The sequence below is a fragment of the Amblyomma mixtum genome, chromosome 10, assembly GCF_055824585.1.
Source record: "Amblyomma mixtum isolate Tamu chromosome 10, ASM5582458v1, whole genome shotgun sequence".
Lineage (NCBI taxonomy): Eukaryota > Metazoa > Arthropoda > Arachnida > Ixodida > Ixodidae > Amblyomma > Amblyomma mixtum.
Genome location: NC_143021.1, coordinates 129,371,135 through 129,396,602, shown reverse-complemented (window position 1 = coordinate 129,396,602; position 25,468 = coordinate 129,371,135). Strand labels below are relative to the sequence as shown.

General features: G+C 45.4%; 1 pseudogene; it reads left to right on the top strand.

Moving 5' to 3' along the window:
- On the top strand, positions 1-23,544 carry LOC149326937 (uncharacterized; annotated as a pseudogene).
- The last annotated feature ends 1,924 nt before the right edge of the window (positions 23,545-25,468 follow it).

The following is a 25,468-nucleotide window of genomic DNA, read 5'->3' as shown; positions in this document are numbered from 1 at the left end:
ATGTCTTCAGCTACGCTGTTGCGGCTCGACGTCCTGGAAGGCAAGCAGACATCGCTACCCTGTCCCATCGACATGGCGCCGCGGCGGGCTCTCTCGGCCGTCTGGTATCAATTCGCCACCACTCACCCCAGCAAACAAGAAGACCCCTCGTCTCGGAATTCCAGTGTCCACCGGGAAGCGAAGAAAGCTTACGCACTGGTTGTGCCATCTACGTCCTCCACCCCGGTGCTGGCTGGAAGCGCCGGACTAGTGGACGGCACCCACTGGAAGCAGCCGTCATGGTCGGGTAGGGCGTTCTTCTCGCTTCTCAGCGACCCACCAGCGTTGCTGCTGAACCAGCTGGAACATAATGACACCGAGAGTAAAGTCTGCAACGTCACGTACCGGGATGACGACGACAATGCCACTTTTCCCGTGACTGTCACCAAGGCTCACGTTGAGCTGTTCGTCGCAAGTGAGTATCTTTCTTTAATCAGAAGAACCAGCCTAACCATCGAAAAACCAGATCTGTTTTGTTCTATATTGTTTCGATCAATCCTTCAATTCTTCAATAAACTTGAGTCAATCCCTCATTTCAATTCAATCAATCCTTCAATCGCCCATGTACAGTGCGATGTCAGTGCACGCTAAAGAACCCCAGGTGCTAGAAATTTCCGGAGTCCTTCACTACGACTTCCGCATAGCGTGAGTCGCTTTGGAACGTAAAACCCCCCATAAACCAAACCAAGCCTTCATGCTCCGATTGCATTGAGTACGTAGCCTGGCGATATGCGCTGTCCCACTTAGAGATAACAACAGTTACGCTCTTTGAGAGGTCGTGTACAAAGGCGGTTATGGTGCAGAGAGCCAGCACAGCCAAAAAATTGTGAGTGAACAAATCTGGCCACTGGCCGCATTCAGCTCTGGGTCTCCCTTTATCAGAACAAACCGGCGCGATTTCTTCGCTGCTATGCCTTTCGGCTACGGATTGATTTAAAGGTCGCGTTTTCGAATCCTGTCCGATGCGACTGCGTTTCAATGCAGGTGGAATGCGAAACCGCCTACGTGCTGTGCGATATCAGTGCACGGTCAAGAACCCCAGATGGTCGAAATTAATCAGGACATCTCCACTGTGGCATCCGCCACAGCCTAAGCGCAGCTTTGCGATCACGTTTAACCCCAAGTACCATAGCATCTCTTCATTAGAAATTTAGTGCCAGTTGTCCTTCTTGGCGGCAAGTGTCATGGTTGTCGCAGCGCTCAAGACGGCATGTGTATATGACAAACGCGCACCTTTGGACAATGCGTTCATTACAGGAATGTAGCGGCAGTCAGTCGAAACAAGTTGCCCAAAATATAAGTCAAAATGATCAATTTGTTGTTCAAGCTTTGTGCGAGTCTTCCATGGAATCAAAAAGACATTAAACAGAGTCAGTTATTCACATTGTCTGTTTAGGAGTTGCGTGATGATCCTGACTTGGTAACTAATGCTAAAGAAACATGCACATAGAAAGAAGCGACAGGACACGGTTTCCTCACTTTTTGTGACTTTCTTTTTGCTTCTTTCTGTGTTCATGTCCTTTTAGCTTCAGTTACCCTGTCAGAATCCGTAAACCAACTAGCCCAACTAAGAGTATTAGCTGCGTGATTATCGGAAATTTCTTTCGTTGAAAGTAGCGGACTAACAGGGCAGTAAGAAGCCTTGAAGAAGTTTACTACGTGCTCGCTGTGAAATCCTGTACCCTTCTTACCCTTCGCGTTCAGCCCGAGATGACGCTGCACAATAAAAAGAGGACGTCAAAAGCATTCGCTGCATGTTAGTTTTGTTTGGGTTCTTTTATGCCCTCTAGTTCTGCAGAGAAGTCCCCAGATATCTGAAACAAAAACATAATAAATAGTTTATTTTTATTTTTACGATTTTTCCTTTTAGCCGCAATGGTGCAGCAGTCCAGGAACCTAAGGCTGAATCATCTGCTTACGGGAATCCTGCATTCTAAATGTCTCCTGTGCTGGTGTGCTTATCGCTGGAGCCCGCTACTTCCTTTTCGCATCCAATACTTGGGGCGTCCTATTCAAAAACTTTTTATTGCCCTAGGACTCAACAGTGAGCAATATGACAGCACCAATTTGTTCGGGGACTCTTGGAGGGACACCAGGGGAGGCCGCTCAAGGTTAGGGGTGAATTTATGGGCTAGTCTTAGGGAGGGGTAGGGATGAAGGCTGGATCGAGGTCCCTTAAACAGAATTCCTATCTTACAAAGTGCAGGCCTTTGCAACGCTTTTTCTCCTAACCCCAAGAAGAACAAGTTAAAAGCTCAACCATTACGAAGCCTCATACTTCTCTGATACAGTCTAATGGTAAAAAGGGATTTTGTTCGTTGCTGTGATTATTCAGTGACGTATTATAGGACATTTTTGACCGTCGCCCACTTCCGTTGTTCCTTCAAGTGGTAACGAACTTCAGCTTATCACTTCATTTTGATATGTGTTCTTACACAGCCACGGCAATAGGTTAATATACCATTGACGAAGGCTTGTGAAGCGCACATCATGTGCAGGAATCATAAAAGCAATCACATTTTCTATCTACTGCTGTGCTCGTGCTGAGCGGTCAAAGGCGAAATAAACCTGCGTATATTCCTTCTAAAGTGTAACCTCGAGAAAGAATACATTTAAATCAGTGCTGGCAAGCCTGTTACTCGTAATGAATACCCTAAGCAGTGCGATAAAATGAAGACGACGAACAAACACCGAGACTTCAGCACTGGCTTTGCAGCTGATTCTGTTGCGCCTATTTTCTATTGAATCCTCCTCGTTTTTCCGCGCTGCTTAAAATTTCCAGCGTAGAGAAGATTCGCGTTAAAACCCGTGACTAAGGCTGCGAATGTTTTCAGCATGCCTTGCTTCCCAAGTGGCTTCTTCTGGAGCACACCCGGTGGGAGGTTATTTTGGCTGAAATAAATATATTGTCACGTAGCAGTTGGTACAGGTAGCGCCGCGTCCAGACGGCAGAGGAACGACAACACCGAGATGATGCCAGCGCACACCGAGACGAGGGTAATGCCGCGTCTACAACAATAGCCGCTCGGCGGCTGTTCGGCACGCAGCTCGTGCGCCACGCTGTTCGCTGCTGAAGAAGACGAAGCTCGACGTTCCTTCCTGGCCGTCTCGGTGTGCGCTGGCATCATCTCGGTGTTGGCGTTCCTCTGCCATCTGGACGCGGCGCTACCTGTACCAACTGCTACGTGACAATATGACCGGTCCTTATGGAAAACATTTTTGAGCTTCAACATATTGACAATACACGTGCTTTGTAAAAGGTCACAAAACATTACTCCTCCGTGGTTCAATGTGTGCGGTGCTTGCATTCAGTATGGACTGTGAACATGAATTGTCACGAATAAAAGTATAAATGGTTGCTGCCCGCTTTTAAACTCGTTATTATGAAATACTGCGACCAGCAGTAAGAGGCGAAAATGAGGAAATCCTGTTTTTTTTTCTGCCGTCACGAAATCAAGGACTGTAATAGAGGCATTTCAAAATTTCAATACTTTTCCAAACACGAGTACGTCAGCTTGACCGTAATGCCTTAGTAAGAGTTTAATCGCTGACCCGACTTCGTTCGCTAGAAAATAAGCAATGGTTTCGTGTTTTAGACTTATATGTTGCCGATGTGCGACATTTTAGGCCGGCATCATAAAGGCACGCGGCCAAGTGCTATGACATTCTTGCGCTTTTGTGCGTCGTACACTGTGATTAAGCAATTTCTTACGTTCTTCGATTTCCTTCCTTTCCTGGCTATCTTAATGTTCCAAATTATTGTTATTCATGCATTTTGTTGTGCTCTTCGGCAATTTATATTTGGGGTTCTTGCTTACGTCTTTAGCAGATTCCATTCAGATTTTTTTTTTTTGCTTTCACAAAATGCCTTTTGGTAGAAAAGCCAACAGGTTGAGAGTGATGCATTGCAGACTAGTGCTTCGCGTTCTTTTAAGCTAGCCGCGGTAGACACGGGCAGACTACGGCCTCATGGCTCGGGCAGACTTGTCTGCATAGTTCTTAAAAAAGTACAGCATTCTTTGTTCCACCAGCGGATAAAAAGGGCTCAATATAGTTGAACGTGTGTTACTCTAGTTTGTTTGCCACACGAGTTATATATGGAGCCATGAAAGGAGTGCATTTATTTTGGAAACACATTTATTTATTGTTTGATGATTTTTGTTTTTTATGGCAAAATTTATGGGCTATTTTCAACCAATAAGAGCCGCACCACACGTCCCTTCCCATTACGAGAGTATATCAAGCCGTTTTGACGAAATCGATGGCCATGCTCCAAGTTTTTCGTTTCAAATGTTTCGGGATACGAACACGTGGCTTGCAAATAACTCTAGGCATTTTCTCTTCCACTGCGATGACACTTTGGCGCTTGCACATTTCTTATTTCCTTCTCTCTGAACGGCCCATGACGCATTTTCCAGGAATTCCAGACCGCTTTCACAGGATTCGCCTTGCCTCTCTTTCAATTCCCACATCACCCCACCGTTTATCCCGGCCGCGCCCTTTTTCTACGAAGAGTACTAGCCCAACCAGGCAAAGCGCTAGTTTTTTGTTGTGTTTTTTTTTGTACTTGCGTTCTTTGATCTGTTTTCCGTGGCGCTCAAATGTGGGCAATCCCGGCTCATGCACCCTCCCTCCATCTCCCTTTATCCACCTATCAGCTGCAAACTTTCTCTTGGGGCTACAAAAGCCCCTGCAAAAGTAACGACTCTGTATCACCCTCTCCTCCCCGCCGCCGTCTCTCCGGTCATTCCCCCCGTTACCCTCTCGTTCGGCGTATTTCGCTAAATCTCGAAAGCGGTGCTTTCTACCTGATACAGAGGACACATTAAAAGATTCTGACTTCACGCCCAGGTGGAGGAGATATGCTACATTATGTGGCTTAACCTTAGTTGAATAAAAAAAAAGAGCTCGCAATTGACTGATACGAACTATAGATATTACAAAAAACAGTGTCTTCATTTGGTTTAAACTCCAGATTCATTTGCTCTTGTCACAGTGATTCTGTTTATTACAGGGTGCGACAAGGCGCATAAAAATTAGATAAGAACCATTCAGTACAAGGAAAGTTTAGCAGATTCCGGTTTCACATTATTGTGGGAAATACGTTGCCATAGCCGAATGAAAATAAGGAACGGAACGGAGTTTCCCCATGAAAGGACCCCCTTCGAGCCAATGGCGAAGGTGAATTCTCATGATCCTGCTGGTGTGCGGAAATCCAGGGAGCCACGTGATAATTAGCGAGCATGGCGGGGGTGGGGGTGATTTTTCCCCTCCATCTGCCACTTCCTTGATTGTCTCACTACTAGGCTCACGAGAATAGGCCGCCGCCATTGGCTGGAAGGCGATGCTCTGACGGAGAAAAGCCGCTTTGTTCTCGACGTCTATTAGTGCTGTTGTCTTGTGTGTGCTATTTGTTGTCTCCGCTTTGTCGCGCTGCTGATGACAATCACTACGAGTAACCGACATGCCCACGCTGATTTAAATAAACTTGATTGGGCACCATTTCTTGAGATTCGGCTGCAGAGGGAATGTACGCAGAGTAATCTCTCCTTCGAACGATGAATTCGATTACTAGAGTAGATATTAGTTTCAGGATTGCTGCCCATAATGTTTTCTTTACAAGCAATACACAATGGTTTATTAATCTGTTGCCGTGTTAAAAACACCGCTCAAAACGCAGTTAAAAGCTAAATTTTGTTACGACTTGAAAGGACAAGACAAGGAGGCCATGGTATGCGGCGTCCCCTATTACGTCGCTCAGAACTCATAATTGAGAACCAAATCAGTTTGTACCATTTGAACGAATCACGGAAGCCAAAAGCTTCGTAACTGTTGTGCTTATAATTTATCTTGTGATTAGCTTCTCGTTCGGGTTGGAATAAAGCTTTTAACGAGGGTTTATTTAGTTAGGTTAGGTCAGGAAACTCACCCCCTGCCCTTCACCCCTCCCGCCACCAAGACTGGCCCATAAATTTACCCCTGGCCTTGCGCCGCCTCTCGGCTCCAGGAGTCACCCAATAATTAAAATCTGCCATAGTCCTGTGATTGTTGTGTACTGGGGCAATAGACAGTTTTTGAATAGGATGCCCGAAGTATTAAATGCTCCAAGGATTGAAATATCGGTGCCCCACGAATTTGTTTTTAGAATAGGTGTAGAATAGATATTTAGAATAGGTGTTTCCTATAGGCATAGTCGCCACTCGCAGACAACAGCTCCATTGTGGTCAAGAAGAGAAATCGTAAAAATAAAAAATAAAAATTTTTTTTTCGTATATCTCGTTATTTTGCTACAGCGCTTAATTTCCATATCACAACGGAAACAAACTTCACGTACAAAAGTTGTTTTTGGCTTTTTTTTTTGGTTGCCACGTGCCGCGTCATCACGGGTGGTACTTGCAAGGTTACTTTCGAAAATGTAACTGCCTGACCTAAAATTACTGCATAAATTAGGAAGCAGTGCGTTAATGCTATCTTTAACCTGTTTGAACCTCGCGCGCTTTTTCACATCGAACGACGCGTATTCACTAAGCGTAGCTGTTCTGCAAGGGCGGAAGTAATCGGAAAAAAAAATGGCTGAAGCTTAGCTAAGGTTAAGCCTAGTCAGATGCGAAGCATATTGATGGCTAGGCTTGGTAATACATGACTTTCCTTGGTTGACGTTCATCCCGCTCTTCATCGGTCTCTGTGGCACGCTGAAGCTTTCGCTTCTCGTTCAAATCAGCCCTGCTTCTAGGCGGCATCCCAACACCTGGCCGCCTCGTAAGTGCCCGGAGAGCGAGGCAAGCTCAGCTTTATACCGCTGCTGTAGCGTCACGTGGTCAGCTGCAGCGCCTCTGATGTTGAGCCTCCACCGCCGCGGCCGACCGCGCGAGCCAGCAGCCCATCTCTCCTCTGCTGTGACGTCATGTTGTCACATGGTGTCACGTGGTCACGCTAAAGATCAATGGTAGCTCCACCGCCGCGCTCGACGGGCTGTAGTGTAGCTCTAGCAATATGCTTCGCATAAAAATTGGCCTGCCTTAAATTTTGCGGTGCCGGCACCACGAAAAGCTGTATCCCGATGAATCAGCAGCCCATCCCTATCCTTCCCTTACTGCCCCTCCTCCGCAGCACTGCTAAGAAGAGTTTCCCGGAATATGGGAGTCGAAGAGCAGTTCTGGCTTCCACAGAGCATAGGCGTGAGTCAGCTGTGGACACTGTCACCTTGTTCTGCGAAATGGCATAGTTGGAAGAGCACCTACAGAGCACCCTTCCCCCTTTTTCAGCTGGCATCTATTGAAAAAAGGTGCACTGACAAAAAAAATCGTGTGTTTGCTTTCGAACTTGGAAATTTCGAGGAATGGGCAAAGGCCGTGACGCCTTTTGTACCATCAATTGCATGCGCGGGAAGAGGGAGGGGGGGTGACAAAGAAGGAGATCCCATCCGCTTTTTCTTTATCCTCTTCTTTTGTATCTCGTCTTTCGCTCCTCTTACCAGCTTCAACAATAGTGACGTGCCCAGACATTCCCCTTTCCCCTTCCTCTCTATCCATTCATTCTCTCTTTCATCCACACGTGAACTGGGCCGCCATGCCTATAGATATAGAGCCCGCAGTAGAGGCTACGCACTTTTCAAACAGCTGTTGCACTGCGCTGGTCACCAGTTGATTTTAAACGTGCAGTTGGCGTGAAGGCAGCCTTGAGACTCATCCTGCATTATGGCGAGCTACAACTCATCAGTTCTTCAGGTGAGTTAATTTTGCTGCATTCATTTGTCCGTATAGAAATTATCGTTTTATTACATGTATAGGTTTGTTGAAGCCTTGCCGTGCGGCCGTTCTAACATTAATGCGCTTGCTTGCATGCTGCTGTTGGAATCGCAGGTTTGTTCAGACTTTTCTGATATTCATCTCGATAAGCTTTCGTGATTTTAATCAGAGGGAACAGGGACTAGATAGATGGAGGAAATCTCGGTTCCCGCCTGATCGACTCCACGTGGAGAGCGCAATTGCCTGCAAATCGGAAAAAGAATGTTGGGGAAATTCCGTCTCGCGGACGAAAATTGACGGGTTTTGATGGAATGTACACTCTGCACAAGAGTAAATATCGTTGCGATACGAACACTATACGGATGCTTTTATCACAATTACCTGAGAGAATATGTCGGTGCGTTATGCTTGTACAATATATCCAATGGAGCAAATGCACCTCTTTCGTGATTGCCTTGTCCTATTAAATGCGCATTATACATAGGTCGTTCGTTTTCAGGTCTTATTATTCCGGAATTCGGTTTGGTTGGTTGGTTTGGTTTATGGGGTTTAACGTCCCAAAGCGACTAAGGCTATGAAAGACGCCGTAGTGGAGGGCTCCGGAAATTTCGACCACCTGGGGTTCTTTAACGTGCACTGACATCGCACAGTACACGGGCCTCTAGCATTTCTCCTCCAAAGAAATTCCAGCCGCCGCGGCCGGGATCGAACCCGCGTCTTTCAGGTCAGCAGCCGAGCACCATAACCGCTGAGCCACCGCGGCGGCTATTCCGGAATTCGGGGATATAGCTTCCGCAATATATTTCGGGCGCCAGTTCGGGTTGTTCAAAAAATAAATTCGGCAGTTCGGGCTTTTTAGTATCATTTTCAGTAGCACCAGACAGTTCTCTAAAATAGTTATTTGTCTTGCTTGACAAACGATGTGCTATTTGTTGCTCCTTCTGTCGTAAAACAAGAACACAGAAATCGAGGGCCTCAGGAAAAATTATACACAGTCTGTTCCAAAATATTTTTTTTGTGTTAATACCAAACCTCTCCCGAGCACACCCGCGTCTGAGCAAGGTTGTCGTTGTCCTGACTTTATCTATGGGAAAAGGTCCAGATAACCGCTGATAACTTTTGCTGCGCCCTCTCAGCTTTGTGAACAAATATTCCAACATCGTCTGGAAAGCTCATTTTCGAAGCGAAATCGGGTTGATCCCTGTTTTCCAGAATTTCGTTCAGGGATGCTAGGGAAGCAAAGGTACCATACGCTTAGAGGCTTGACCACACGATTATTAATAACCGCACAATCGAAGTGCGCATGGCGATCACCAGGCCGATTCAGCTGCCTTCAGTAAAACTGAACCGGTTAGGTCAAGGCACCTTGATTAAAAACAAGTGCAACAATTGTAATGGTCGCCATTTTACTGTATTGCTTTTTCGATTCCTGCCTCATCATACAGAGATGCACCCAAGATACGGATACAGTTCGCGGACCCGAGGGCAGTATTCCTCCGCGTGCTAAGCGAAAGACCATCGGCCACGAATCTTATCCGTCAACCAGAAACGAACTCCACCTCCCGAATGCCGGACAGTCATGGTAATGATGACATCTTCTCACAAGAGGTAAGTGCCTTGTATTGCTTTCAAACAGCCTTATTAACTGGTTACTCTGGTGAAACCACTAGTACGAAAGCTTCCCCTATGGCACGACGTTCTTATGGCCATTGGTACGGGACAGCGAAATGGTCCAGCACAGGAAATGGTCCAGCATGGCTGGAAATGGAGCGGCAGCTTGAAATGAAGCAGAAAGCTTTGCCGTTCGAGGAAAAGCGGAGGTCATGCAACAACTGTTGCCGCGAAACTCGATTACGCTGTGTATGGATGCATGTTGGCTCGTTTAAAGGTTATTTTACGGAGGTTCTCCAGAGGTTAATATAAAATATCCGTAGCGCTTTTAATTTGCACCCGCTCTGGATTTTTTATGTTTGTTTGCGTAAAGGGATCCCAGATAACTTTTGCATAGTCTGGAACTGGCTGTATCATTATGTTGTATGTTATTATGTTGTATGGAATTATTATTATTGTATGAGATTAAGAAAACTACTCCGTGAATACCTCAGAAAATTTTATTTTAGACGTGTTTCTGCCGGCAAAGCTTAAGCCTATTATGATGAGCCGGGGGTTCCTCCCTCAACTCGTATCGGGGTGTTTTAAAAATACACTGATCTAAAATTAACTTTTCTACTCGCATGTTTCGCTCTATGCCTTGCATGACTTCACCAAAGGAGAGCTTCAGGGATGCAATGTGAAGTAAGGAAACTCCTTTGAAAAAAATTCTTTACAAGCGTTCCCTCAGCCGGTGGCAGGAACGCCACCTCATCTTGCCTACGCCACACATCACTGTGAGTCCATAGCCTAAAAGTTACTAAAAGTGCTATTTCTTCATATTTCACTCGTGGTCGAACAAAGTGCTGTCTGCTGGAAATTCACTTGAGCACGCGCAGTAGTTGATATTCTAAGGGAGCATTTGCTTTTACGCAGTCGTCTGTCTCTTGCCCAAACTCAGTTTTTCGTGAAGCTACACAACGAATAGCCTTGGTACTACACCGTGAATTTCGCTTGTGCTATACATTTCCCTTTATTGTACACTCACAAGCGTCTGCCTGAAAGGAAGAGGCAATTATATGCGCTATGTACATATGATTTGTGCATGTTTGTCTTGAGTGAATTATGTCCCATTTGTCCTTGTGTCAGTGTGCTGCTTTATAAACTGGGCCAATTACATTTCGCATAACACGAAATTAGAACCTTGTTTGTAGCGGACATTGCGGGTATGAACATCTCTATGTAACACTTGGATAGCCATAGCCCTGTGGCTCAAAGACATTGTTAATTCTTCTTTATCGGTGGACCTCTTAATGCCTTGTAGTCGAGAAGAGATTGCTTTTGAAGGTTGAAGGTTTATTTCCGCAACTGGGTGTTGGGAGGACAGCCAGGGAAAAAGCTGTATAGACAGCTTAAGAGGTCCTGGCTTCCTCTTACAGTGCAACATTGACGGTGGCGGAGTACGACATCAAACAAAATGTAAGTAAAGTATCTTCGGTACAGAGAATGAGACATGTACGTTCAATACGGAGTACATTGTGCTTACAAAAGAAAGAAGAACTACATTAGATCAAAGAGCCTATAAAGGCAAACACAGGGAGGAGAAAACAAATGACAGCAAAATTGACAGGTGCACTCAAAGTGATAATAGGAAGAAAAAAAACTACATGAACATTTGGGGCAATTCTTTCAGAAAAATATTGGATAGATCAAGATTCTTGTGCCCGCATCCGGTTGGGGATATCGGACGGCCTCCCCTAAGGGAAACAAACTATGGACAGAAATCCAAAACTTAAGGCTCACGCTACTAAACAACCCGCAAGACCCCACGAGGATAGGCAATAGCGTCAGCGTAGACACGTCCCCAGACTTGACGCTAGGCAAAGACCCCGAGGGTGAAAGATGGTCAAACACAGGACACACCTTGGGTAGCGATCACTACATCATAGAGATTGAAACACAAACCAGGCCGATGAAGGGGAAGCTGCGCGAAACGAAGCTGACAGACTGGGACACCCTCCGAAAAGTCCGGGACAGAACCGCTCCGAGGGAGATATCGGATCTAAATCAATGGGTTGAGACACTCAAAAGAGACGTAAACAGTCACACTAGACAGACCCCAACCACCGAACATGACATCACAGACTCGAGGCTGGCCCACATGTGGGAAGCCCACGAGAGCCTCTTGAAGAGGTGGATAAAAACAGAAACACAATAGAAGGCTAAAGAAGAGAATATCGACACTCGAAAAACAGATAGAAGACTACACAAACGAGCTTCAGCGTCAACACTGGGGACAAATTTGCGATGAAATGAGTGGAAAGCTAGGGTGCAAGAACACGTGGCATCTTCTTCGCCACTTAATTACTAGACCCAGGACAAACAAAGTCGGCGGCACAAGGGCAGCTTAAACGATTGATTCACAAATACCAGGGAACAGCCGCGGACCTAATAGAGGAACTGAAAAGCAGGTACCTTAACACAGACAAAGGGGGTTCAGCTCCAGCTTACCAAGGAGCAGAGAACACACAGCTAGATGAGGACATCACGATAGCGGAGGTATGGAGAGCAATGAGTCAACTAAGAACCACGTCGGCAGCGGGGGCAGATGGGGTAACCAACAAAATGCTAAGGAACCTAGATCTAGTCTCGGTCACGGCAGTCACAGATTACCTAAATGAGATATGGAAACGAGGTAGTCTACCTTCACAATGGAAACATGCAAAAGTAATCTTTATTCCAAAACCCGGGAATAAACTTGAAGTGGGCAACCTCAGGCCGATATCGCTAACGTCCTGCCTGGGGAAGCTGATGGAACATGTCATATTAAACAGACTCCAGGAATACGCAGAGGAAAAGGAGGTATTTCCTGAAACGATGCTAGGCTTCAGGAGCAAGTTGTCCACGCAGGACGTCATGCTCCAGCTCAAAGCAGACATCATAGACCCGCCGAACAAAGGGGGCGCCAAAACTATACTGGGCCTAGACCTACATAAAGCCTTCGATAACGTCAAACACGAGGTCATACTAACTAATCTGGCGGAGATTGCCCCTGGAAAGCGGACCTACGATTACGTAAGGGACTTTCTAACCGGCAGAACCGCAGAAATAAATCTAGGAGACATCCAGTCAGAAACTATTAAGCTGGGAGACAAGGGAACTCCGCAGGGCTCAGTGCTCTCTCCTTTCTTATTCAACCTGGCGTTGAAGAACCTACCGCCGCTATTGAAGACTGTCGAAGGTAAAAACCATACGCTATATGCGGATGACATAACAATATGGACGCATACAGGAAACGATGGGGAAATAGAACAAAATCTCCAACTAGCGATCGATATTGTCCAGGATTACGCGGAATGGGCAGGACTAAAATGCTCGTCAAGCAAATCCGAAGTTCTGGTGATCCGGGGGGCTAGGAAACGCGATACCAACGCAGGAGACATTCACGTACTGGTAAATGAGACTCCGGTAGCCAGAGTTGACGAAATCAGGGTCCTAGGACTTATAATACAGGACAATAGAAAGAACACAGAGACAATAAACAGGCTTAAGTCCACAATTAACATGACAACCAGGCTCATAAGGCGAATAGCTAACAAAAGACGGGGAGTCAAAGAGAAAGATCTTTGCCGAATGGTTCAGGCTTTCGTGATAAGCAGAATAGTTTACGCCGTTCCCTACCTCAAGCTAGGGCTGGCTGAACAGAACAAAATAGATGGGATCATAAGGCAGGCATATAAAGCAGCATTGGGGCTGCCCCATTGCACTCCTACGGAAAGACTTCTTAAAGTGGGGATCTACAACACCACCACTGAACTATGCGAGGCACATATATTTGCGCAATTAAGGAGGCTTGCGACCTCACCCCCGGGGAGAAAGATCCTGAGCAACCTAGGATTACATGATAGAATTCCGGAAAGAAGCGCGCAGGCAAAATTACAGACCAAAGTTAGAAAATTACTCACTATTAAACCACTTCCAAAAAACATGCACCCTGCTTTTCACGAAGGCAGGAGGAGAGCCAGAGCAAAGGCCCTTGAAGCCAAGCTCGGAGGCTCGGAATACACAACCTATGTAGACGCGGCGGAATACGAAGGAGGCGACTCCTTTGTGGTCGTGGCCGTGAACGACTCGGATGAAACATTAACGGCCGGTTTGGTCAAAACAAAAACCTCAGGGACAGCGGTGGAGGCGGCTATCGCCATGGCAATGGCCAGCACCAAAGCAGTCACCATAATTAGCGACTCCAAGGTGGCTATCAACAATTTTGCGCGGGGTATGATCTCCCAGGAGGCAGAACGAATCCTAAGAGATAAAGACTGGGACCAAAGAGAGGTGGAACTAATATGGGTGCCGGCACACTCGGGGAACCGGGGAAACGAGTTGGCTCACAGTATAGCTCGAGGTTATGTCAGCCGAGCAGCGAGCCGGGTTGAGTCCCCAAATTTCACGAGAGATGCATTCATATCATTTCACGAATACACCAATCAGTTTAAACTGGAAAGGAGGATCTATCCGCCACCAGACAAAAAGCTCGACAAAAGCCAGGAGGTAACGTGGCGTCGGCTCCAGACGCGAGCCTTCTTTAGCCCGTCGAGACTAGCACACATGTATCCAACACAATACAACGCTACTTGCAAACAATGCGGCGAGATAGCCGGATACGACCACATTTTATGGAGCTGCAAAAAGGCGCCGCCACCGGCGGACCTACTACCAGTCCCTTCTCTAGAGCGGTGGGAGGCTATACTGGCCAGCTCAGACCCGTTGACGCAAGACCGGGCCACTGAGTGGGCTCACAAGGTCGCCAAGAGCCATGGGCTCGAAGCCACCTAGTATAATGCCCACTAGGGCTCAGTGCTGACAATAAACGTTTTCCAATCCAATGTGGCAGTACAACTGGTTCAGAAGTGTCGGTAAGGTATGCTGCAACATTTGCTTGCCATAGTTTGTGCGGAATTTCTTAACCTTCCAAGGTTCTGCTGCGCGGGTGTCATACACAGTTCTGCTTTGCTCTAGCCCAGCCAGTGTAAGCAAGGAGTCATCATTTTTCAATATGGCGAGTTTATATTTATAGCACAGCCTATAGTTATACATGGACTTCATTGGTATGACGTTGTGTCGATGGAAAAGGCTCGCAGTGTGGAAGAAATATGGCACTTTACATGCAATGCGTATAATTCGTTTTTGTAACACTGTGAGTTTGTTAATATTTTCAGCTGTTGTTGTTGCCCACACCATACATCCGTAGTTGGCTATAGAAGAGAACAAAGAGTGGTAAAGTAACATGTTGGCTGACATAGGAAAATTAAAGCAATTGCGGCGCATGATACCAACTGTTCTGGAAAGTTTCTGAACTACGTAATTGATATAGTCATTCTATGACATATCTGATGCAAAGTAAACGCCCAGAGTTTTCACAGACTGCACAAACTCTATTCTGGTATTGTTTAATTCAATTAGAGGTAGTTCAAAGTGTTTGTAACGTGGGTGAAACATGACTGCTGCCGTTTTTCTAACGTTAATTCTTAAGTGATTATCAACCGTCCAAGTATTTATTGCTTTTAAGGTTTTATTAGCTCGATTTGCAAGATCAGCAGTTGAAGTACCCGAAAAAAACAGACTAGTGTCATCTGCGTAAATTATATACTTAGCAGTGCTATCAATGCGGACAATATCATTAACGTAAAGAACAAAAAGAAACGGACCCAAAATGCTCCCTTGCGGAACGCCAGAAGCTACCGCTTTCAAATGGGAGCATTCACCGGCAATACTGACAAACTGAGACCTATGTCGTAAGTACGAGGACATCAGCATATGGGCTATGCCTCTAATACCGTAGTGATCTAATTTTTTAAGCAGCACAGAGTGATTAACAAGGTCAAACGCCTTTGAAAAATCTAAAAATAATCCAAGTATCATGTTTTTTGACTCAAAATGTTTTAGTATGAATTCTTTCTGATCAAGGAGAGCTAACTCAGTCGATCTGTTTTTACGAAAGCCATATTGAGCGTTAGTGATAATGTTAAATCTTGCAGTGAAGCAGGATAATCGTTTAAGAATAACTTTTTCGAGGCCTTTAGAAAATACAGGTAAGAAAGATTGATATCGGGCGATAGTTTGCCATTTCATTTTTGTTTCCTTTTTTATACACTACTGTCACTTTTGCCCTTTGCATAAGACGCGGAAAAGCTCCGGAAACCAAGGAGAGGTTGAAGATATGGGCGAGGCAAGGTGCAAGAATGTCGATGGTAAATTTTATGGGCTGTATCTGGAAACCTGACGCGTCTGTAGCTTTACTATTATTAAGCGATAAAAATTATGTAATTACTTCATTTACTGTAACCGGTGTTAGAAATATTGTTTTACCATTTCGGGCACTCATATAGGACAGATTTACGTCACCGCTTAATGTGTCAGCAAAGGAAAGAAAGTAGTCATTAAAGGCATCTGCTAGATCAGCACCTTTTAGTTCAATCCGTTCATGAATAATTTTTGTGGTCGGTTCGGAAGAATTAGCGAAGATAGATTTTAAAACCTTTCAAACTTTTTGAGATTGTCCAGCAGTTGAATTAAAGCGGTTATAAAGATTTGCTTTTTAGCGACGCGAAGTTGCTTTGTTACGAAGTTCCTAAATTTTTTGAACATTTTCAGCTCTTCAGGGCACCTACTTTGCAAAAACAGTCTATAAAGTTTATCTCGTTTTTTTATCAACTGCAACATGTCCTTGTCGACCCATGGTTTCTTACTTTTCTTTGATTGATAGAATTTCTTCAGTGGAAAGGAAGCATTATAAATGTCAGTAAATGTCTCAAAATTTTTCGTAAACTTCATCAGGGTCGCTTTTCTCAAGAACATGTTCCCAGTTAACAGTAGATAAGCGTTCCTTAAACTCGCATAACGTGTGCTCATTTATAACTCGATAAAAGGATGTTTGGTCTGGTTGTCGTTGAGAATTCAGAGTGAGATTGACAGATATGAATATTGGCATGTTATCACTTAGAGCATAAGCGATGGTGCCAGATTTCAAGCTTTCTGTTTTGAAGTTTCTTATGAACAGATCTAAAAGTGTTTCTGATTCTGTCGTAATCCGTGTAGGTGACATGATGACGTTTTCACAGGAGTGAACGTTAAGTAAAGTATTGAACACGATTGTTGTGTTATTGTTGGCCAGCATGTCAATGTTAAAATCGCCACCTAAAATTAACTGATATTGGTTGATGTCAACAAATTCTAGGAATGAATCAAGAAATAAAAAGAGCTCAGCAGAACTGCTACCCGGTGGACGATAGCAGACACAAAATATCCTTGTGCCAGACTTGACTGCCAGGACTTCGTAATGGGGTGTAATACAACAAAATTCAGGCAGCATTTCTGATTCCATAAGATTTGAAACTAACATTGAAACACCACCTCCCCTTCTTATGGATCGGTTCAAATAGAAACACGTGTACATCGGAATAACATAGACGTCACCTTCACAAGTAAACCACGTTTCTGAAAACATAACAACATTGAAACGAGCTTCCATTTCGCTGAAAAAACAATCAAGTTCTTCTTGCTTATTTTGACCAGATCTGAGATTAACATGAATACAAGAGCAACAATGAGAATTATCAGGCTTAATGGAACTACTGAGGTCAGAAAGCTCAACAAGATTAGTATAAAGAGACATCGAAAAAAGAGTGCCGCGTGTTACCGCAAATTACTGGCTTTATAGCTGGTCCAAATCTGCTGCACAATGGATGACAATCGCGGGATCATGTTGTTTCCTTCTAACGAACACTTTCCCATTCCGGTGCCAAGCGTACTACTGGTAATCATTTTCACCTGCCAAAGCCTTTGCATAGCGCAAGAGCTCACGGCTTTGACGCGTCATGTTTTCGCTGACTGAAACATCTGACTGAACATCTCTTAAAACTGTCCGCTTCTGAAACCACATGTCAGGAGTTGAGAGCTTTGAAAACCGTACAATGATCCCGGGCACCTTTCCTGGCTTTGAAGGAAGTCTGTGCACAACATCTACATCATTCAAAGTGAGCTCTGGCAAATTCACACATCTTGCTACGTCATTTACCTTTTCCATCAGATTCTATCATTTGTCACCGGTATGCCGTACACCTCAAGGTTCAGCTTTCTGTTTCGCCACTCAAGGTCGTTCACAGTCATTTTCAACGACACAACATCATCAGCGTCGACTCTGGTCTCAAGTGCACTAACACGTTTCTTTAAGGTACTGATCTCTTTCTCGTGTTTTACCTGTTGCTCAAGTATATCATCGTATTTTTTTTTACATTAGTTCAATAGACTTCTTCAGTTCATCGACTTGGTCAGGCAGGCCAGCAAGAGCATCAAGTTTTTGACATATGCCGGCTAAACAGCTAGCAAGGTCAGGTTGCGTGCTGGGTGTGTCAGAGCTTCCTGCGTTTGTTTTACGACAGTCTGGACATCGCCACGCTTTGCGACCTTTCTCGCCTTTTCCCTTATATGTTGACGCAGAAACACCAGAGCAATTCCCGAGATGGTAGGTGTACTCACATTCGGCGCACTTGAAGGCGAGTCCGTCACTTGGCAGACATTTGTCGCAGGAAGGACATGTCTCCAGCATGTTAGCCTTGGTATAGCTTGTGCAACATACAGGTTTAAAATCGAGAAATCTTTCTCCTAACACTATAACCGAGAGCACGGTAGGAAACAAGGCGGCAGCGAGCAACACGGCAGCAGCAGCGGTGGTGAAAGAAAAAAATGGCAAGTAGAAAAGTAGGTTTTTCACCAACCTGTAAGACGAAAACAAAGCAGATAAGGGGGCGTCCGATCACCACCGTCGCTGCTGCTCGTGTGACCCGTTTACAGCTTGGCCGGTAGAAGCGCGGTGGCGCAGAAGTCTGTGACGTCACACTTAGAGCTATCTTGAGGCCAGCGCAGCAGGGTTCGTCGCCGAAATCTGCAGATGCAAGTAATTCACGGGAGCTGAGCGTCGGTAGGCACACTGGAATGTCCGCCTTCAGGACAGAACAAGGCAGCGCACTGTAGCAGCAGGCAGTCAGGGGTAACCCACCTGTAAGACGAAAACAAAGCAGATAAGGGGGCGTCCGATCACCACCGTCGCTGCTGTTGGTGTGACCCGTTTACAGCTTGGCCGGTAGAAGCGCCACCTTGGCAGATGTCTGTGACGTCACACTTAGAGCTGTCTTGAGGCCAGTGCAGCAGGGTTCGTCGCCGAAATCTGTAAGACGAAAACAAAGCAGATAAGGGGGCGTGCGATCACCATCGTCGCTGCTGCTCATTATTCAAAACCGAGTTCTTGGAGCTCGTCTCTTAGAATGTCATTTTTCATTCCTCTCCATTGCAGACGAAATGGCCCATCGAACCGGTATTTTTGAGCGGCCAAAAGGTGGTGGATCGCTCAGTACGGGAGCCCAATGTTCACTGGCTCATCGGGACCCGCAACGTGCTGCAGTTCTCGCCGGAAAAGCTTTTCCTGGCTGTCTCCATCGCGGATCGCTACTTACAGGTGAGCAAAGCGCTTCTGTCAGTGCATTTGAATCGTGTTCACAAGCAGTGCCCAAAACGTAACTCCAGTATTAGAAAATTGAATGCCGATATATATACGAATGAATTCCGAGATGGATTAGTCGAATGACATCCTAGTGTTATGTTTCACATAAAACCTACCTGAGGCTTGCATCATACAGACTTCAAAGGCGTTTCCATGCGAATTCTACATTATTTGTCTAATTTGTAGTGCCTTTTCTCACGTAATTCTTTTCCTCAGGTATTGTAAGCACCTGTGTGTTACACTGCAGCTTTTATTGTTTGTACTCCATTATTCTTAAAGAACCGAGCTGTGATAGATTTTGCCATAATCATGGTGCTTGTTTACCGTGTGTGGCTGTGTGAAAGCACATCGCCACTGCTAGTTGGTTGTCGGAACTGTGGATGCTGCAGCTTCCGTTAGTGTCTCGCACTAAAGGCATTCACTGGCAGATAAGGTTGCAGTTGCCGAGGTGCTTTACGCTCTTATGCATTCGACAAATTGGACTATTCGATGCGTTTCGAGCTTGAATTCGAAATAGCTTACGTCCTACGTATGTACTTATATGGACGTAGTCAAGAGCGAATCGTTTATACAAACGCAAGCTGTCGCTATTAGCTCCATTTCATTTTTCATTCATAATTACAGCGCAACGACGGCACAGAACAAGAGGGGGACACAACAGCGCGGCTGTCAACTTGAGTTGACAGTCAGCGCTGTGTTGTGCCCCTCTTGTTCTGTGCCGTCGTTGCGCTGTAATTATGAATGTAGGTAACCAACTTGCTCAAAATGTTGTATTATGGAACTTCATTTTTCATATCGTCTACCCTTCGTTAGCGTGTTGTGCTTCTTGGCACGTAACTGAGGGCTTTTCACTCCATGGCACTACAGATTCAGACGCGAATTGCAGCTAGGCAAAGTGCATATGAATAAGCTTTTAGGCCTGTTTTTCTGCATTTTTGTTGACTTTAGAGTGCCGGAAGAATCTGTACATTTGTACAAGCTCTGCTGGGAGCCATGAAGGAGGACCGTCTCCTGACTGATCTGTGCTCCGGCCTCTGCTGCTTTTCTCTGTTCAGATGCGCCCCGTGAATAAGCGCCAGACGGAGCTGCTGTGGGCGGCAGCGATGTGTGTTGCGGTGCAGCGCAAGGAGCCCGAGTGCCACCTTGCCTACCGTTCCTACTTCGCGTCGATTAAAGCCATGGGAGAGACGACGAAGCGAGAGCTGTGCGCCATCGAAAAGACATTCTCCGGGCTGTCGATTGGTCCCTGGACCTGCCGTTGCCCCTGGACTTCCTGCGTCGCAACTGCAAGGCTGCTCAGGTGGGTGCCTGTCGCGCTCTCGGTTGCATTCTTGGCTTAGAGGGATCTGTGGAGGATGTTGCACATCAACTGATTGCTGCTCGCAATCTACGACGTGGCTCCACTGAGCTATAAGTTGGATAGGTGCTCGATACAGTTGAGCTGTTAGAACATACAATAATGTGTCGTACCGTCGGCACCATTATATGCACGCTGTTTTGAGACTCCGAGGGGAGGGGTGATGTTTCAGTGCTTCATGTAGAGCACACAAAGGAGCGCAGGTGATGTACAGAGGCTTAACTGCGGTCCAGTTCATGGTGATTTGCCTGCGAAAGATTAGAACCTAATTTGTTAGAGTATATTTTGGTTCAGTAAACTGATTCTAGAGGCCCGTGTATTGTGCGATATGAGAGCACGTTAAAGAACCCCAAATGGTCGAAATTTCTGAAGCCCTTAACTACGGCGTCCCTCATAGCCTGAGTCGCTTTAGGACGTTGAACTACAATTTGGTTCATTAAGGTGAAGTGATTAATATCGCGTGTCGGTATGTATTCCTCGGTTCCGCACGTCCAGTTCTCCACTCGTTATGACGCCTAAAACGGATGAAATTCATTTTAAAACTTTCCATGCAGTGGGTGAAGGTGCAGCCTTGTTTGCGGAATTGACGCAGAAAGCTTTTCACACCCTGCATTTTTATGGAAGGATTGGGCTTTGATGCCGAAGGATATCGTTTACTTGTAGTGTAGTGTGGTAATCTACCCACATTGGCCAACATTAATTTATCATCAATTTCAGTTTAAAACCTGAATTTCTACTGAATTTTTCGTGTACCAGACAAGCCGACAAGCAGCGCCGCGTTTTTGTTTTTATTTTCTTTTTGTTTTTTTCTGACCGGTTGCTTGGGAGACAAAAAGCCAAATATAAAGCTCTTGACTCTGCCACAGACATGTGCAAAGGAGTCGTTGCCTTTTTTAATCGAAGTAGAGATTGGGAATAGTAATCCCTGGCTACCACATGTTTCCTCTGCTGAACAGGCGAGCAAACAGGAGCACCTGACGGCGATGTACATCCTGGAGGTGTGCCTGGTCGACTACACCATGGCCTGGATGAAGCCCTCCAAGAAGGACGCATCTGCTCTCTACTGCGCCATGCACTTTCAAGGAAGGAAAAATCTATGGTATGCCACTGAGTCCTTACTATCTTTTAATTTTTTAGAGCCTATGAAAAGTAAAAACGCACTGTAATCAAAAGATTAAGTAATATCGTAAATAAAGACTACATTACTCTTCGTAATGCCTGAGGTACAAATTTAGGAGAGAGCTGTCGCTGGTCCAAATTAGCGAATTCTGTATGCTACCTTTCGTGAATAGAGATGCACCACTCCCCTCAATTATATTCTGTTTCGAAAAGGGAAGGGCTTGCTTGCTTTAAACAAGTTGATAGCTTGTGACTAAAACTTTTCCAAAGTTTTTTTAATATACTACTTTTTGAAGGTGTACTACTTTGACATTTCCTTCCTGTGACTAGAACATTGCTCGCGCTCCAATGAGTTTCGGTTTCGTGAAATTCCACTGTGATCATACGTTTTCTCTGTAGAAGTGGCGAGATGGGTGTGCGTTTAAGAAAGCTTCTAAACGAATAGGTGATTCATATACGTTTTGTAACTTGATTGGGCGAAAGTTGTCTTTTCTGCTTATCTGCTACATGTACGAACCAAATATACATGTGCATTCCTTGCAGGGCATCATTTGTTCCAGAATGAGAACAATCATATCGCATGTTTCTCACGAGAGAATCGCGATCGCCATCATGAGAGGGAATATGTATTCAGTGTTGCATTACAAAACAACAAATACGTATAATCCCCCGCTAATTACTAGACGGGAAGTTTTCCGCAACGTCAACACTGCAGTAGCCCTCAAATGCCCTCTTGAGGATGTATTTATTTTTCTTCGGGGGTGGGTATGACTACTAAACACAGTGCTATTTATTTCATTTCATTTCATTTATTTTCTCCTTAAGGGCCCGAGGGCATTACATAAGGGGGAGGCGAATTAACATTATGTAAAAAAATCTTGAGCGTGGAAAAATGTGAAGAGCAAAATACAAAATACAATGAAGGCAAGCAAAAACAAAAGCAAGAAGAAAAAAAATACGGTAAAAATGCAGACATACATCTAAGTCAAATAACAGCAAACAAGCAAGCGCAAGAGAAACAAAATTACGCTAAGGCGCAGAAATGCAACTAAACTAAGTAACAAAAGAGTACAAAGGGGACAGTATTCAGGATGGCTGAAGTTTTAGTTTATTACGGAATTGTTTTCTGTCTGTGCATTCGGCTATGTTTTCGGGTAAGGAATTCCATAAGACTATTGCATGAGGGAAAAATGAGCTACTCATTGCAAGGGTGCGGGTGGAAATTCGTGCTAGAGAATGGCTGTGGCTTAGACGGGACGATCTTCGTAGTGGTGTTGTTAGTAGCTCATGTCTGGACCGCGGGTGATAATAGAATGTGTGAAGAAGGCACAAACGAGATATGATGCGGCGTGATTCGAGGGACCACAAAATGCAGTTGACCAGTGGCCATGATATAGGTTCCCTGCAGCCTATAATGACCCGGATGCAAGAGTTGCTGCTGGCCGCCTGCGAGAGCGAAAAGTGGGTAGGTATCGTTTTCCATTTTTTCAGCGTAGAAGTCTAGATATACCTCGTCTATTGTCAAAGAGCGTACATGTAATCTGCGGCTCCTTTAAACGGAGTCCTCTTTCGTTGTCTGGCAAGTAGAATCCATAGCTGATAAACACAGTGAGCAGCAACTCTGGACGCAATAATTTTTCAACGGGGAAGAGTTTAAGAACGCAATTTTTTCATACACTGTAGCAATCAGTATATTCATAGTTCTCCCATTAGGAGGCTTGTATACTTTTGCTAAAAACGTTTTTGTTAGCGTCGAGAAATTTTCCTATTGGTTTTTTTATAGTAGCGACGGAAAATTTCAAAAAGGGGTAAAAAACGCAGCGGGAGAATCGACCACTGCCTAAAATATTTCCATAACAGTACCTTACAATATGCCAACTTTTCGTCCAAGAAATCTGTAGATGTTGGTAATCCAAATGTTCCATGGCATATGTTTTTTCCGTGCCCACTGATGTAAGTTTGTTATGTTGCGTGGGAGCTACTGTTCGCATTGTCGTTCTTGGAAACACATTGGAACACCGATCTTGCTGCATTTGTTTGACTCTTGTAGCAACACAGTGAACATTTCTTGTGCTCTGTTGCAGACTCCATACGAGGTCTACGAGAAGGACTGGTCTGGATCTCTCGGCTGATCATCGAACACCAAAGTCCAGCAGCTTCGCCAGATTTCAAAAGGGAGCGCTCTGAAGTTCAAGCTGCACATTCCAAGGGCTGACTTCCCCTGCATATTTTGAATGCTCTACATATTTTTGATGGCACTTTCTGTTCACCTAATATTTCACATGCATGTTTTTCGTAATAAATTATCTCACTCCATTTCCCGTGACCGCACTTTCCTGTGTCCCTGTGCAGCAGCTTCCTTCGTGAAATGGCGCTGACAGTGTAGTCGCGCAGCTGCATCTTGAATATGCCAGTCAACAGCGTTGCATACTATGATAGTTATATACGTGCTCTGCGCACAAGACCGTTTCAGGTTTGATAAGTACAAGAATATTTTGTAGCGCTGCTGCTGTCTACGCCGACCTGCCACGATTATGTGGAGCAATGTACCTCTGCTACTATATACGCTGCAGTAAGTGTAAGATACAGCTGTGCAGTGGTATGCGAAGGCTCCACGCCACGTCGAAGACGCGAATGTTAGAAAGAATGGCAGCGGATGAAGGTCGCAGAGAAATCACGAAATATGAATTTGATTGAAGGATTTGATGAAATATGGATTTGAAAAGATTTGATTCGCAACAGTTGACCTGTGTTGAACCTCAGATTTAAAGGTTGCTTAGCCTAGTGGGATTCCGTTGAACTGCCAGTACTGCGCCTCAGCACGAGCTGCTTCAAAAAGATTCGCTTCATATGACAGTCGAGTCGTCCTAGCGCCGTGGGGCTGTTCGTGTGTGCCTTCGCTCTTTTCGTCTTTGCGATGTCATTTTGAATATAAAATTACCGCTAAGCCAAACATTGCACTTCTACACTGAGCACAAAACTCACAATGACGCGGTAAGTTCTCGAACCCTTTCAAGTCGACATTTTGATGCTAGTACCTTCCTCCGTCGCTCTTTCTTCCAGTTGTCAGGCAGCTGCTATAGCTGTTGCCAGTGAGCCGCGTGAGCTCCGGCGAGTCAGGAAGCTCCGCCCCCGGGGGTGGGGCCGGCGGAGTAGCGCCAACCTTCAAGCGTGCAAGAGCGTTGAAATTAAATTACTTCTAGAAAGCGAAGAAAATGTTACTAATATCATCTCTTATTACCGAGGACCTAGAAGCTCGTCACCGTGTCTCGGCCCAGCGATATCATTGCACACTTTATTGGGCTTCGAAAGTGAGGCAGCCTAGTCGAAAGCCCGTGGAAGCTTGAGTGGACAATAGGTAACTGAAAAACATGTAATAAAATTGTCTGTTTGAAGGATAACCTTTGTACCCTTCTCCTGTGCATTCCGTGGTTTGTGTGGTTATTGAAAGCGGCCTTCGGCAGCGTGAGTCGTGTACACAGCCACTCTCCACGGTCGTCCGAAGAGATGGCGCCACCGGTGAAACCGCTGAGACAGCGGCCTGTTTCGGACTACTTCTTGTTGATTCAGCCAAGTACCCCATAAAATTATAATATAAAACAGATCTGCCGACCAAATGCCATCGCTGCGCGAAATTTCAGCTCGAACAATACACCGTTTTAGCTGTGAGGAGCATTCTACGACGCTCGTTTAATTACGGAACTGGCGGTATATAGGGGAGGACGCACATCGGACTGTTCACTGAGCGCACGCGCGGCCCGTATTCTCGCGTATTTCGCGCTGCGTATAAGTCGTTTCTGTGTATATCCTCAGCCTAAACCACTTCTCGCGTTGCCCTATTTTCGCTTGAGTCTGTAACAACACATATTAAATTAATTGATTTTCTGCGTTACCTTCAAGCGCCGTGGTGTGACAGATGGAAACGAGTATGAATTTTTCAAGGAGGGGGGGGGGGGCTCGTTGTTACGTGACTGACACAGTTGCTGGGCAAGGAATCTTCCTCTTTCATTATCAGCGTTGCTCTAATCCCGTGTCTCCTGGCGCGCAACAAGTTAT